Source organism: Cydia splendana, unplaced genomic scaffold (genome assembly GCF_910591565.1).
Source record: "Cydia splendana unplaced genomic scaffold, ilCydSple1.2 scaffold_47_ctg1, whole genome shotgun sequence".
Lineage (NCBI taxonomy): Eukaryota > Metazoa > Arthropoda > Insecta > Lepidoptera > Tortricidae > Cydia > Cydia splendana.
The window spans coordinates 1,390,439-1,406,410 of NW_026946890.1; the positions used below are offsets into that span (position 1 = coordinate 1,390,439).

General features: G+C 37.8%; 1 long non-coding RNA gene across 1 annotated transcript in view; it reads right to left on the bottom strand.

The window, feature by feature from the left end:
* The window catches only part of LOC134805655 (uncharacterized), a 174,012-nt gene that overhangs the window by 115,623 nt on the left and 42,417 nt on the right, over positions 1 to 15,972 (bottom strand). The gene's annotated exons all lie outside the window — the stretch shown is intronic.

Consider the following 15,972-nt stretch of genomic DNA (forward strand, 5'->3'; position numbering starts at 1 on the left):
GAGTTTCTGTCAGTTATCAGGATGAGTTGAGACAAATATATGATTGAACGATATTGTAAATGGACAAAGTTAAGAATCTTCTTCTCTGCTTGCCATAACAGCACACCCGTTTCTCACTTTGCCCATGCGTGTAAGAACTTCAGTCCACCAAAGCATTTTGAGCTCATTTAAATGCAGCTTCTGTGTATAATCTTCCCGCACGGGCTAGAAATCCAGGCTATATAATATAGCAAGCCAAATTGTGGTCTCGTAAACCCTTCCCTTAAATTCGGCATCTTTGATTCGCAGAGTATACCGGTGAGAGATCTCTATTTTTTCTTTTTCTGTCTGTATTTTGGCATCGGCGTACATTACCGAGCCCAAGTTTCGCGGTGAATGATATACTAAATCCGCATAATTTAGTTTAGACTGTAGAAATTTCTTCATATTTTTGAAACTGGGCGAAGTTCGAAATTTGATATACTGATAATCAGCTCCGGGTTTCTGTCAGTTGTCAGGGTGTGTTGAGACAAATATATGATTAAAATATATAGTAAATGCACAAAATTAAGAATGTTATTCTCTGCTTGCCTAATCAGCCCACCCATTTCTCATTTTTCCATGCGTGTAATAACTTCAGTCCAACGAAGCATTTTGAGCTCATTTAAATGCAGCTTCTGTGTATCGTCTTCCCGCACACGTCAACAATCCAGGCTATACAATATATGAAATGAAATGAAAATGAAATGAAATGAAAAATATTTATTTCGAGCAACTATGGACTCATACAGATTTGTTAGTAGACTTACGTTCCTAATGTTAGTACCTAATTAACTATTACAATATATATAAATTAAATATATTTAAATTTTAAATAAATAAATAAATAAATAAATAAATATACACTGCTGGAAACATGCATTTCGCAGCAGTGTCTCATATACGGGCAGTCAAGTCTGTCCGCTATCACACACAGGATAGGGTTGGGGCTGGCCCGCACCCGGCGCACCAGGGATGTGCATCGTTTGCGCATAGTCGCATAAAAGCAGTCCACGCGTGCTTCTGCGAACATCCCTGATGCGCTGCAGAAACGAGGCAGCCCCATCAATACCCGGAACGCGTTGTTGTATTGGATCCGGAGGGCCCCGTAGGCCCGCTGGGTATAGAACCTCCATAGGCTGCACGTATACAGGGAAGTACAGTACGTTTTAAATAAGGTAAGTTTTACCTCCCTTGTACATCGCGCAAACCTACGGGAAATCATGTTTGCCCTAACCGACAGAGCCCTCCGTTCTCGTTCTACGTCCAGATTGTCCTTTAAGTCAGACGTAACAATATGACCTAAATATTTGAAGCTTCCCACCCTCTCTAGTGGAATACCATTTAGATATATGGGAGGAACCTCATTAACCCTATTTTTGCCGGGGTCAAATACCATAAAATTACTTTTAGTTACATTGTATTTAAGTCCGTGTTCATAGGCGTATTTCTCACATACGTGTAACAATTGTCGTAAGCCACAAGCCGATGCGCTGAGCAAAACCATGTCGTCCGCATAGCTTATATTGTTTACGCACACTGCGTCTATATAGCAGCCGACATGCATCTTACCCAGCGCCTCGAGTAATCCATTTACGTACAGATTGAAGAGTGTGGGCGAGGTCAATCCGCCCTGCCTCACTCCACACTCCAACCTGTACGGGTCCGACAGTGTACCAGCCCATCTAACGCTATTGACCTGGCCCCCATACCAGTACTTAAGTATGCGAACTGTCTCAGAGGGTAGTTTAATAGCTTCCAGCTTCTTCCATAATACATCGTAGGAGACCAGGTCAAAAGCCCTAGAAAGGTCTAAGAAGGCAGCATAGACTGGCGTTTTCCTATCCACGTAATATTTGACAGTATACTTAAGGCACAGTATCACACTCTCAGTGGATAGCCCAGGTCTAAATCCAAACTGATTATGGTTAAGGTGCACGTACTTATTTAACTGTGCGTTAAGCAAACTGTCAAATACCTTTGCTACAATGGTCGCAAGGGAAATAGGTCTATAGTTAGTGGAATCGGATAAGTCACCAGTTTTATTTTTAACGACCGGCACTACGATAGTCTTCATTAAGTCCTCAGGTAGGTAGCAGTGTCTAACGCACAACGTATAAAACATCGCTAGCGTCCTTGAGATATGAGGACCCGCATATTGAAGATGCTCAATGCTGAGGCCATCATGCCCCGGGGACTTGCCGCGGGAAATCGAGCGAATAGCTTTAGCTACTTCCTTAGCCATATAACGAGGTCCAACCGGTTCCGTGATGGCCTCAGCACTGTTCATCTCCTGCGATGGTCCAAGAGGCGATTTTACAACGAATTGTTCCTTAAAGTTGTTAGCGATGTCTTTTAAATCGCTTTTGCCTCCAACGCTTACAGGACAGCCAGGCCGAAGCTTTGTGTTATTGGTAGCCTTCCAAAAAGCTCGGAAATCTTTTTTGGAGTGTTGCGACGCTATATAATCCATTTTAATTTGAGTTTCGTGATCTTGACACCATTTAAGGCGAGATTTGAAGATTTTACGCGTTTTACACATCTCGTTAAATAAATTTCCATGTGAGGGTCTACCATTAATAATCCACTCTTGAAACTTCAGTCTCGCTGCCCCATGAGCGCCCTTGACATGTCGATTCCATCCCACCACCCGATTTTTAGACTTTCGTTTCCTACTTTTACAACTGGCAATAGCCGCCGCGCATAACACTGACACAATATTCTTGTATAATTGATTAATTATTGTTCTATGGCTAGTTTCATTGCAGTACTTATCTGCGCAAAGTCTAAACTCAGATGGAAAGTCAATACATTTTAATCCTTTACTACATTCGTCACTGTAGCGAGCTACCTGATCCGCCCCTCTCTCCCCCCATACCACACGTTGATTATGAATACTAGGTAAATTGACTAATCTAGGTGTTATTAAGCATAGATCACATTCTAGCATAAGGGGAAAGTGATCAGACCATGTAACATCATATTTGACATACACATTACATATTGATGACATAACAGATTGTGTTATAAGGCAATGATCCAGCCAACGCTTACAATGATGCGCTTCACTTATGAAGGTATAGGTCTGCGAGTCAACACTTAACTTTTTACATCGATGCAACACCATCCCAGTTCATTACAGTGGTTAATTAGTTCATAGTAAAAAAGTTCATTTGGATGTGCATTGAAGTCACCCAGTATGTATACCGATATTACCGATTCGATGTTACATTCGTCCACAAGAGCACTCACCGTACCGAAGCAGTCCGTAAAGCAAGCCAAATTGCTATTTAGTAAACACATCTTTGATTATCAGAGTACACCGGTGAGAGGTCTACATTTTTGCTAAATAGTCCATTTTCTAGACGCGATATCTGTTTGTATTTTGACATCGGCGTACATTACCGAGCCCAAGTACTTACAATGCTGTAGATATTTTTTATATGATGTTTCATTTATGGAGGTCGTGCAAGTTTGTTTAAGAGCGCTATTACATTTCGGCGTTGAGCGAGTTTAGGTATTTTACGCGCTGCGGCAGGCCGTGCGAGCTCAGTACGCCGATCCCTTCTACCACACTCGCACTACAATGATGGATTAAACATTCTTGATCCTTCGCGAAGCATATTGAAATCAACCATAACAACACTAACTGTACTTAACTTTTAAAGTTCTAAAACTGTTATTTGGTAAGTACGAAAATACTAAATGCAGTGCAAATGTACATAGGGGCTGTTCATAAATTACGTCATCTATTTTTGACGATTTTTGACCCCCCCCCCCCCCTCAAATCATCCAAAAATCAAGCTTCAGATGAATCTGTTTCCTCCTACGTCATGTTACCATCATCCGATGTCCAGACCCCCCCCCCCCACTCCTCCCATTTGAAACGACGTAATTTATGAATAGCCCCATACTTGTACTTATGAAGGTATATTACTCGAAAGAAATTATAGGTACCTACTCGCTTATTTACATGTTTCGTCATTGCATTTGGTACCTATAGGTTGTAAAGTTTGTATCAACGAGGGTTTAAAAACGAACTGGTACTGAGGATCTGATGATGATTAAGGTGGTCACGGATACCAATCAACCATGTAGTAACATGATTAGGCTCGTTTGATTCGTCTCAACAAGATCTTTGACACTGAAGATACACAGGGTCTGATGATGGAGCTGGAAGGTGGCCACGGGTACCAGTCTATCATGTAACTAAACAACTTCGTGTTTGGGCTCGTTTGATTCGTCTCAACAAGATCTTTGACACAAGACAGTCCTGAGGGTCTGATGATGGAGCTGGAAGGTACCATTACCAATCAACCATGCAACTAAACCACATCGTGTTTAGGATCGTTTGATTCGTCTCAACAAGATCTTTGACACTAGGTGATACTCAGAGTCTGATGATGGAGCTGGAAGGTGGTCACCGGTACCAATCAACCATGCAACTAAACCACTTCGTGTTTAGGCTCGTTTTATTCGTTTCAACAAGAGCTTTGACACAAGATAGTACTCAAGGTCTGATGTTGGAGCCGGAAGGTGGTCACCGGTACCAATCAACCATGCAACTAAACCATTTCGTGTTTAGGCACGTTTTATTCATCTCAACAAGATCTTTGACACAAGGTAGTACTCAGGGTCTGATGATGGAGCGCGAAGGTGGCGACGGGTACCTGTCTATCATCATCAGCTCCATCATCAGACCCTGAGTAGTATCTTGTGTCAAACATCTTATTGCGACGAATCAAACGAGCCCAAACACGAAGTGGTTCAGTTACATGGTAGACTGGTACCCGTGGCCACAGTCCAGCTCCATCATCAGACCCTGAGTACTAACTTGTGTCAAAGATCTTGTTGCGACGAATCGAACGAAGCCAAACACGAAGTGGTTTAGTTGCATGGTTGATTGGTACCGGTGACCACCTTCCGGATCCATCATCAGACCCTCAGTACTACCTTGTGTCAAAGATCTTGTTGCGACTAATCAAACGAGCCCAAACACGAAGTGGTTCAGTTACATGGTAGACTGGTACCCGTGGCCACAGTCCAGCTCCATCATCAGACCCTGAGTACTAACTTGTGTCAAAGATCTTATAGAAACGAATAAAACGAGCCTAAACACGAAGTGGTTTAGTGGCATGGTTGATTGGTACCGGTGACCACCTGCCGGCTCCATCATCAGACCCTGAGTACTATCTTGTGTCAAAGATCTTGTTGAGACGAATCAAACGAGCCTAAACACGAAGTGGTTTAGTTGCATGGTTGATTGGTACCGGTGACCACCTTCCGGCTCCATCATCAGACCCTGAGTATTATCTTGTGCCAAAGATCTTGTTGAGACGAATCAAACGAGCCCAAACACGAAGTGGTTTAGTTGCATGGTTGATTGGTACCGGTGACCACCTTCCGGCTCCATCATCAGACCCTGAGTACTATCTTAAGTCAAAGATCTTGTTGAGACGAATAAAACGAGCCTAAACACGAAGTGGTTTAGTTGCATTGTTGATTGGTACTGGTGACCACCTTCCGGCTCCATCATCAGACCCTGAGTACTATCTTAAGTCAAAGATCTTGTTGAGCCGAATCAAACGAGCCCAAACACGAAGTGGTTTAGTTGCATGGTTGATTGGTACCGGTGACCACCTTCCGGCTCCATCATCAGACCCTGAGTACTATCTTGTGTCAAAGATCTTGTTGAGATGAATCAAACGAGCCCAAACACGAAGTGGTTTAGTTGCATGGTTGATTGGTACCGGTGACCACCTTCCGGCTCCATCATCAGACCCTGAGTACTATCTTAAGTCAAAGATCTTGTTGAGACGAATAAAACGAGCCTAAACACGAAGTGGTTTAGTTGCATTGTTGATTGGTACTGGTGACCACCTTCCGGCTCCATCATCAGACCCTGAGTACTATCTTAAGTCAAAGATCTTGTTGAGCCGAATCAAACGAGCCCAAACACGAAGTGGTTTAGTTGCATGGTTGATTGATACCGGTGACCACCTTCCGGCTCCATCATCAGACCCTGAGTCAAACTATCTTGAGTCAAATAAATACATATAGAATGTCAGGTCGTTTCAAATATTTTTAATCCTGTCCGGTAGTTTATTAAACTGTATCATTATAAATTATAATACTATAAAAACGGTGCTCGGCTGCCCTAAGCAGAAAACAAGTAACTCGAAAATTTTCAAAAACGGTTTTTTTGGATTTTCGGAATCTACAATTTCAGGCGCATCTTTCACCAAAAAAATAATTGTAAAATAATGTGTAGTTTTCAAAATATTCATGTTTTTAAAATCCGAGTATCTTTTTTTGACCCTGTATTCTACGCTAAATTCAAGTATATGTCCCATTTCTACGCTAAAGACAAGTAACTAAACAGAGATACTTGTAATTCATATAGATGACCGAGATACTTGAGTTTAGCGTAGATGTTCGTAACTGCGAATTAGTTTATTACAATGGTAAAACAAGTATCTCCCAACACAATCTGCGATTTAGGTTAGAAATTAGTTACATAGTTATACAAAAGGTACCTTGTTTAAAGACATACATAGAAAACAAATTTGCTTAGAAATATTCCTGTCAAAGGTGAAAAGTCTGTGAAATTTAAGATTAAAGAAAAAGTGTTGTTAAAACAATTATAATTATCTGTATTGTCTACACTGTAGACTCTACAGTAATGAAAACAGAACACTAGAATACGCCAAAGAAAGAGGAAATCATAATTGTGCCGTATCCGTGCCAAAGGTTTTGGCAAAAATTAGAAACAAACAACAACTGACTGTATTCAATTGACCAAAAGGGAAATATTTAATCCAGGAATAATGCCAAAATTTGAATTTTTATAAAGACACTTATTATGTGGTAAAGTGAATCATCTGAGGTCAATCTCGAGAAGTCTATTAGTAGAGTTCGACCAAGAAAAGTATGCAGAGATGTTGAGAGCACACCAGTGCCTGTGTTATTTATATGTCATAATTTCATAGAAGTTTGACGTTTAAAATAACACCTGCACTGGTGTGCTCTCAACATCTATGCAGACTTTTCTTGGTCTAACTCTACTAATAGACTTCTCGAGATTGACCTTTTGCTGTCAAAATCTCTGCAGACTTTTCTTGGTTTAACTCTAGCCACTAAAGAGATCCACCAATTACTTACCATATTAATAGGTGTATATCAGCAAAATTTCATATATGGTTTTATAAGAAATAGGTAAAACTGACTTGAAGGATTTAATTAGATTTTTACTTTGTTGCAATTAAAGTTAAATAGTAAATAAAGTAACTATGTACCTAAGTATGTATTTATCTATACATGTATGTATATAACGTAGCCTAGTACTCATAGTACAAACTTTGTTTAATTTGGGGCTAGGTCAACCAGTGTAAGATTGTCCCCAAATATTGATTTTTATGAACTCACGAGCTCTCACCATTCCATGCACCTGCCTCATTCCTATCAAACACGTCTGTCAAATAGGACTATAAAAAATGCAAGTCGGGCTCGCCCAGAGAGCGTTCCTTACAAATTTAGTTATTGATTTTTTTATTTTTTACAAATTTATAGTTTTCAGATTATTCCCTGTACTTATAATGTAATACAATATTACTTGCCAAATTTCATAGTTCTAGGACAACGGGACTTCTCGTTGACCTAGCTACCTACTACCCACCTACTTAGGTACCTTTAAATTTTGAATCCCTTGAGAATGTCGAAATTTACTTACGTATTTTGGCATAAACCACCGTATCTTTTTTTTACGTTAATGTAGGTGTTTAATTTTTTTCTACATCTTTAAGGGAATTTAGACCTGAGTATATGGTTTTAATTTCAACTCGATACCTCCACGTGTTTCCGAGATAAAGGATCTTGACAGACAAATGGACGGAGGACGGACGGACAACAAAGTGATCCTATAATGGTTCCGTTTTTTCCTTATGAGGTATGGAACCCTAAAAAAGAAAAGTTCGGAAGCAGGATCCTGTAAGGTACCACCCATCCACGAAGACAGAGAGTTTGTTGAAGGAATGGGTCATCGTATCACAAAATAATCTCTGAAAATAAATAAAATCGATGAAATAGGTACCAATAACCATGTGTCAGAAGGTACGAGGATGGCAACATCAATCACTAATTAAAAAAAAGTCTATTTTCCAATAGAAAAGAACTTTAAAATATATAAAAAAATATATTATTTTTTCAAGCGTTTTATTATCTAACAGGGATTTTGAAGTCGATAAACCTGAAAGAAATAAAAATCAGTTTTCGGTAGCTTATGTTATTAGCTTTCATTTGGTACCATTTCCTTCAGAATTGCATGAAAATTGGAAAAGTTATTGAGCGGAGAGCCAAATATGTTTAGTATTTAAGAAGCTAAAATGCTTGCTATTTCCAAGCTAAACACGAGATACTTGAATGTGTGTAGAATGGTTCTGAGATTTTCGGGCAGTAAACTACACAGAAAACATTTTATGCCTGTACAAAGTTTAATATACAAGAATAACAAAAAATAAAGTCTGTATAAGCTTAATTTTATCGCCTTTAACATAATGGTATAAACAGATGTTACATTTTAGACCAAATACCTAACAAAACTGACAAATTACGTTTTTTTGCTCTCCTCAAAAATTTGACAAAACTGGGTTACTTGTTTTCTGCTTAGGGCAGCCGTGCTAGGATCAAAGTCTCTCGTTGCGGTTTACACGCACACAGTATAGCGTTTTACACGGCGCCCGCCGCACACAATGATAAAAAACCTCGTCGTCGCCGTTGAAAATGTGCGGAGCCGACCGACACACGTCCTGCCTCTACAAGCTCTGCCGCGGCACTGAGCTGGCGCAGCGCGCGTCATCGGTAATATAGAGTAGTTTTCAAAAAATTGCCAAAAAATTATAGTAGAATTTCATAAACACTAATGTATACCAACAGTATAAGCAAACGTTGCAGATTGCTTGAGTATGAAAATGACTTCGATATTAAGTAGATTTTCGTAGGAATTGACACTTGTTTCGGAGAGAAAATCGAGTTCGTTTTACTTTGATTTTCTCTTTCTCAAAGGTATGTAGGAAAAATATAGTTTGATATGCCTAAAGTACAGGGTATTAGTAATACAAAATAGCCAGGTTTAGCAGAGTAAAATTCTCAACATTTCCAAATAAGAGCTCGCCATTCAGTGCTTCACGGGGTTTTTCGGAAACGACCATCAGAAAAAAAATCATTACTAATTTAATAAGTCCTTTTTCTAATATTTACAACGATATTTATAAAGATAAGAAGACGCTTTTACTGGAACACGTACTCATTGTTTCTAATAATGAGCGCAAAGTCCTGAATTTCGTCGACTAGTATCATCAATTTTGCATTATTTCGACTTTTCTTGTAAGAGCGCTCTTAATGTCAAAAAGTTACAACCAAATATGGGTGCATGTATACACAATTACACACTACTCTAAATACAAGTGCCTGGAGTAAAATTTATAAAAGCGGATTGAAAAAAAAAAAACAGTTTTGTTGGTTTGGATATTCATTAACAATCACTTCGTTCTAAATAAGTACATGCATAATTGCATAGCAGGTAGTTTTGCTGGAGGTGGTGTAACATGTCACAGGCTCCTTTCCATGTTAACATTATATGTGAACATAGTATTGTTCTATTTTTAAGTCGGTTAAATTTACAATATTGTGTCCCACGGTAATTTAAGTATTTATATTTCTTCTCATATCTCAAGTGGGCCATTTCGTCTGAAATTCTAGAAACAAAATTTGGAGGGCCTAGTAATTTATAGTAAACCAATATATTAAGATATCTATTCATAAAATAATTTGAACTTTATTTCAATGTCATAAAGCTTTTGTAGTTTAAAAATCAGTTAAAAATCAGTTTGGTTTCTTATGTTTCAAGGGCTTAGACTCGTATTTCACACGTCGTCGTAAAAATGAATGAATAATGTTTGTTTTGGTTAAAATATTCTATGCAAAATTGAACCATATTATAAAGAATTTAGAAAGGGGCGGAGTTCTACAATATGTGCTCATAGAGAAAAACAAACGGTGGTTAGAATAAAAACTGTAGTGTCAATCCCATAGGCGTAAAGAAATAGTTTAAACCACACCCAAAAGTAGGTCAATTTGGACCTTATTTTAATTAGGAAATAAGGTGTAATTAGTGACAGGACTGTACGAAATTATGAAATTCAGTATTGGTTATGGGGAAACCAATGACGTACAAGGAAGTGGGAAATAGCAGGGATGACGGGATCTAAGGTAGGGATCAATAGAGTCCCTTACGAGATCACTCTTCGTCGCCTTCCGCAAACCGTCGGACGTCGGTTCTCTAGCTAGGTCTATCTAGGTTACCTATATTGTGTCCTGACCTGGACTTTGCTAGTTTCTCATGATGCTGGTAGAGTTTGGATTGGAGCATAATGTAGTGTAATTTGTTGTGGGGTTTTACTTGAATAATTTTAGATAATTACATTTAAATTGTGTTAATTTTAGTGGGTTTAATTCTTTTTGTGTTGTTTATTGATTTGTGGTTCAGACAAGTGCTAGTATTTAATAATGTACTAGTAAAGTTTAAATTATAAATCAATAGACTTATTAATATTGTAAAGTTAGTATTGTTCATAGTGGTTTTGTAATTTTTAGTGAATTTTAATTATTTATTGATTTGTGCTCAGACAAGCGCTAGTGTGTGAGAACATACTAAGTGAAGTTTAAGTTATAAATCAATAGAGTCTTAAAGATTGTAAAGTCTTGAGTTGTTTCCAATGAAAATTAATTAGTTTGTGTTTTAATTGTGTTTAATATGTGTAGTGTTTTGGCCTGGTTTATTTTAGTGATATTAAGCACTGAAATGAACTTGGTTGGAATACTCTATATATTAATTTTAATTTAGTTTAGTGAGTTGTTTCGTTCATACTTATGGGTTAGAGAGAACTAGTTCCGATCCAACATAGTGTTGGGGGGTTAGTAAGTTGTGCAGGTAACCTAACGGTGGCAACTACAGCGCAGATTACTAACTTGCGGTGTTTTTGATAAAACCCAGGTGGGGACCTGGCAGTTCCTGCATTTATTAAGACAGGGTCACCCCCTAGGATCTGGAAGATTTGGGTTGTCATCTAGACTTCTTAAAGAAGCCAGATTCTAGTCCAATTATCCCGTATCTATATACTTATATATTCACTTTTATATTACCCCTTTCCGGCCTTACTTCTGCTGTCCCAATCCACTGTGTGGAAGTATGGCTAGCACACGGAGAAATAGGATTTTTAGGTCTAAAACGAGGTGTCTCCACTCGTCTTAGTTAGCTATAGCATAGAAATTACTCATTGCACATCGAGTAATTACGCGAGTAAATTAAATGTGCATCCCGGGATGCTAGTTTTCAAATATATCGGTAGAATAGTTGGATAGATTAGCTGTTAGGTTAGGGTTTTTATTTATCAGATCTAGGGCTTTTGTAGGATTGATCTAGATTCATAATTTTAATATATCAAAGCCATTAGATATTTACAGTAGGTAGCTAGGTTCCTTTTCGATACATTTATGGCTATTTTATTGCATTTGTTGTTCATTATTATGGGTTTATGGGTTAAATTCAGATTAGAGATAGCTAGGATGTAGTTTGGGGTTAGGGTTTGTTAGGAGTTTATTACATATATTTATTTATGACTTATTGACAAACTTGACTTACTTATGACATGACTGTATATATTTGTTCCCTTGCAACGCTACTGGTAGAAATATATTGTGGGAAAAACTAAAGTAAATAACCACAATATAATGTAGTATTGTAGAATCAATTTGCTTACAAAGAAATATTTGTTTTGCCTGTCCCTTAGCAGTTTGTATGACGATTACATTCTGTTTTCTGCAGATTATCTGTGATTTTCACACTTGACCTTTAAAAATATAAGGTCATATATTATCATAAAACCTTATTTCAATGAGTGATTTATCCGGGCTCAGATCAAGGCAGATGCACGATCGTAGAATATTTTGGTCCGAAAGTGTGATTCAAAATGTCTACAGCTAAAGTTTGGATAATATCATTTCATTGAATATTAAAATACGTATACTACAAAATTGCAGTATTCTGGAGAATTTGAGTGGATCAAATACAGCTGCTCTACTACCAGTATTTTGTTATGTTAAATTGTCCCTTTGATGTCCTCTCATTGTTGACGAAAAATGTCACAAAATAATGACATGGTCGAATGATGGTGATGGCCTGTCATTATTAAAAGATGTCCCTTCTGGACCACAATATAGTTCCTTCAGAACTGGGGCGGGGATTCTGACCTGCAACTGGATGATGATCACGGGTGTCGCGGAGGCGGGGCGATATCTATACCCCAAAAACAAAATATTGTGACATTTATTAGTAGTTGTACTTTGACCAACTGACTATGACATTTGACAGACTTTACTTACTTTGACATACTTTACTGACAATTTGACTATGACATACTTTACTGACAATTTGACTATGACATTCTACAGACTTACATTGACATACTTTACTGACAATTTAACTATGACATTTTACAGACTTACTTGATTATGACATACTTACTATTGATTTATTGATTACATCTTATTACAGACTTAATCTGATTAAGTCAAACATTACTATAACCTGCAATGATATTTCTTAATACTCTGACATAATTCACGGTTTAATAATTATCTGACATTATTAGGATTTATAGGTGTTTTATTCATAACTCTTTCCTATTATGCGAAAAGGATTTCGGTTACTATTAACGGTTACGACGAAGGGTCCTACATAAACACTAAACGATCATTTGGCCAATCTACTGATCCAATTCAAGATATTAACTTATTTAATTAGAATTTATTCAGGTTATTTGCATTATTTTATAATAATTAGTCAAGGTAGATACGGTTTGCGGTATTTTAAAGATTATTTAAAATTTTGGATTTTCTTATTGGAATTTTTAGTATTTTAGGTAGGTCTAGGTTTAGCTAAGTAGGGGTTAGTTAGGGTTATTTGAGGAGAGAGGGGGGGAGAGTGTTACAGTGGCGGTTTAATGATTAAAGAAGGATAAATAATTAATGGGTTTCACAGGGGATGACTTTTCCTTAATTTCCATTGGCTGGTTGTTGCTGGGCGGGCTGCGTTTCACAGGATACGCCAAAGCTGAATTTGGCGTAGTCTCCTAACAGTTGCTGTTTTGCGGTGCCGATATATTATAAGAATTCCGAATAATTTATTTTAGACTACAGAAATTTCTTCATATTTTTTAAATGGGGCATGAAACTGGGCGAAGTTCGAAATTTGATGTCCTGATAATCGTCTCCAAGTTTCTGTCAGTTGTCAGGATGTGTGGAGACAAATATATGATTTAAATATACCTATAGTATTGCACAAAATTAAAAAATTTATTCTCTGCTTGCATATCAGCCCACCCATTTCTCACTTTTTCCATGCGTGTAATAACTTTAGTCCAACGAAGCATATTGAGCTCATTTAAATGCAGCCTTTGTGTATCGTCTTCCCGCACGCGTCAACAATCCAGGCTATATAATATAGCAGGCCAAATTGCGATTTCGTAAACACATCCTTAAGAATCAGCATCTTAGATTATCAAAGTAAACCGGTGAGAGGTCTCCATTTTGCTTTATAGTCCTTTTTCTAGACTCGATATCTGTTTGTATTTTGGCATCGGCGTACATTACCGAGCCCAAGTACTTACAATGCTGTAAATATTTTTTATATGATGTCTCATTTATGGAGGTCGTGCAGGTTTGCTTATTGACAAAAATGTTACAACCAAATATGGGTGCATGTTTACATACCACTCTAAATACATCTGCCTGGAGTAAAACTTATACAAGCTGACTGAAAAAAAATTACAGTTTTGATGGTTTGGATATTCATTATCAATCATTTCGTTCTTAATATGTTCATGAATATTTGCATAACAGGTAGTTTTACTGGAGGTGGTGGTTTAATATTTAAAGAAGGATAAATAATTAATGGGTTTAACAGGGGATGCCTTTTCATTATTTTCCATTGACTGGTTGTTGCTGGGCGGGCTCTAAGCTTAATTTAGCGTAGTTTCCTCACATTGGCCGTTTTGCGGTGACCGATATAAGAATTCCGAATAATTTAATTTAGAATGTAGAATTCTTCAAAGTTTTGGAATTGGGCGAAGTTTAAATTTTGATTTACTGATAATCAACTCCGAGTTTCTGTCAGTTATCAGGATGAGTTGAGACAAATATATGATTGAACGATATTGTAAATGGACAAAGTTAAGAATCTTCTTCTCTGCTTGCCATAACAGCACACCCGTTTCTCACTTTGCCCATGCGTGTAAGAACTTCAGTCCCCCAAAGCATTTTGAGCTCATTTAAATGCAGCTTCTGTGTATAATTTTCCCGCACGGGCTAGAAATCCAGGCTATATAATATAGCAAGCCAAATTGTGGTCTCGTAAACCCTCCCCTTAAATTCGGCATCTTTGATTCGCAGAGTATACCGGTGAGAGATCTCCATTTTTGCCATCTAGTCCTTTTTCTAGACACGATGTCTGTCTGTATTTTGGCATCGGCGTACATTACCGAGCCCAAGTTTCGCGGTGACTGATATAGTAAATCCGAATAATTTAGTTTAGACTGTAGAAATTTCTTCATATTTTTGAAACTGGGCGATGTTCGAAATTTGATGTACTGATAATCAGCTCCGAGTTTCTGTCAGTTGTCAGGATGTGTTGAGACAAATATATGATTAAAATATATAGTAAATGCACAAAATTAAAAATCTTATTCTCTGCTTGCCTAATCAGCCCACCCATTTCTCACTTTTTCCATGCGTGTAATAACTTCAGTCCAACGAAGCATTTTGAGCTTATTTAAATGCAGCTTCTGTGTATCGTCTTCCCGCACGCGTCAACAATCCAGGCTATACAATATAGCAAGCCAAATTGCTATTTCGTAAACACATCTTTGATTATCAGAGTACACCGGTGAGAGGTTTACATTTTTGCTAAATAATCCATTTTCTAGACTCGAAATCTGTTTGTATTTTGGCATCGGCGTACATTACCGAGCCCAAGTACTTACAATGCTGTAGATATTTTTTACATGATGTTTCATTTATGGAGGTCGTGCAGGTTTCTTTAATGTCAAAAAGTTACAACCAAATATGGGTGCATGTATACAGACTACTCTAAATACAAATGCCTGGAGTAAAACTTATACAAGTTGATTGAAAAAAAAAATACAGTTTTGTTGGTTTGGATATTCATTATCAATCACTTCGTTCTAAATAAGTACATGCATAATTGCATAGCAGGTAGTTTTACTGGACAGCATGGCGGTGGCGGTTTAATGGTTAAAGAAGGATAAATAATTAATGGGTTCCACAGGGGATGACTTTCCCTTATTTTCCATTGACCGGTTGTTGCTGGGCGGGCTGGTTTTCACAGGGGACGCCAAAGCTGAATTTGGCGTAGTCTCCTTACAGTTGCTGTTTTGCGGTGACCGATATATTATAAGAATTCCTAATAATTTATTTTAGACTGCAGAAATTTCTTCATATTTTTGAAATGGGGCCTCGTTCGAAATTTGATGTCCTGATAATCGTCTCCAAGGTTCTGTCAGTTGTCAGGATGTGTTGAGACAAATATATGATTAAAATATACCTATAGTAAATGCACAAAATTAAAAATCTTATTATCTGCTTGCCATATCAGCCCACCCATTTCTCACTTTTTCCATGCGTGTAATAACTTTAGTCCAACGAAGCATATTGAGCTCATTTAAATGCAGCCTTTGTGTATCGTCTTCCGGCACGCGTCAACAATCTAGGCTATATAATATAGCAGGCCAAATTGCGTTTTCGTAAACACATCCTTAAGAATCAGCATCTTTGATTATCAGAGTACACCGGTGAGAGGTCTCCATTTTGCTTTATAGTTCT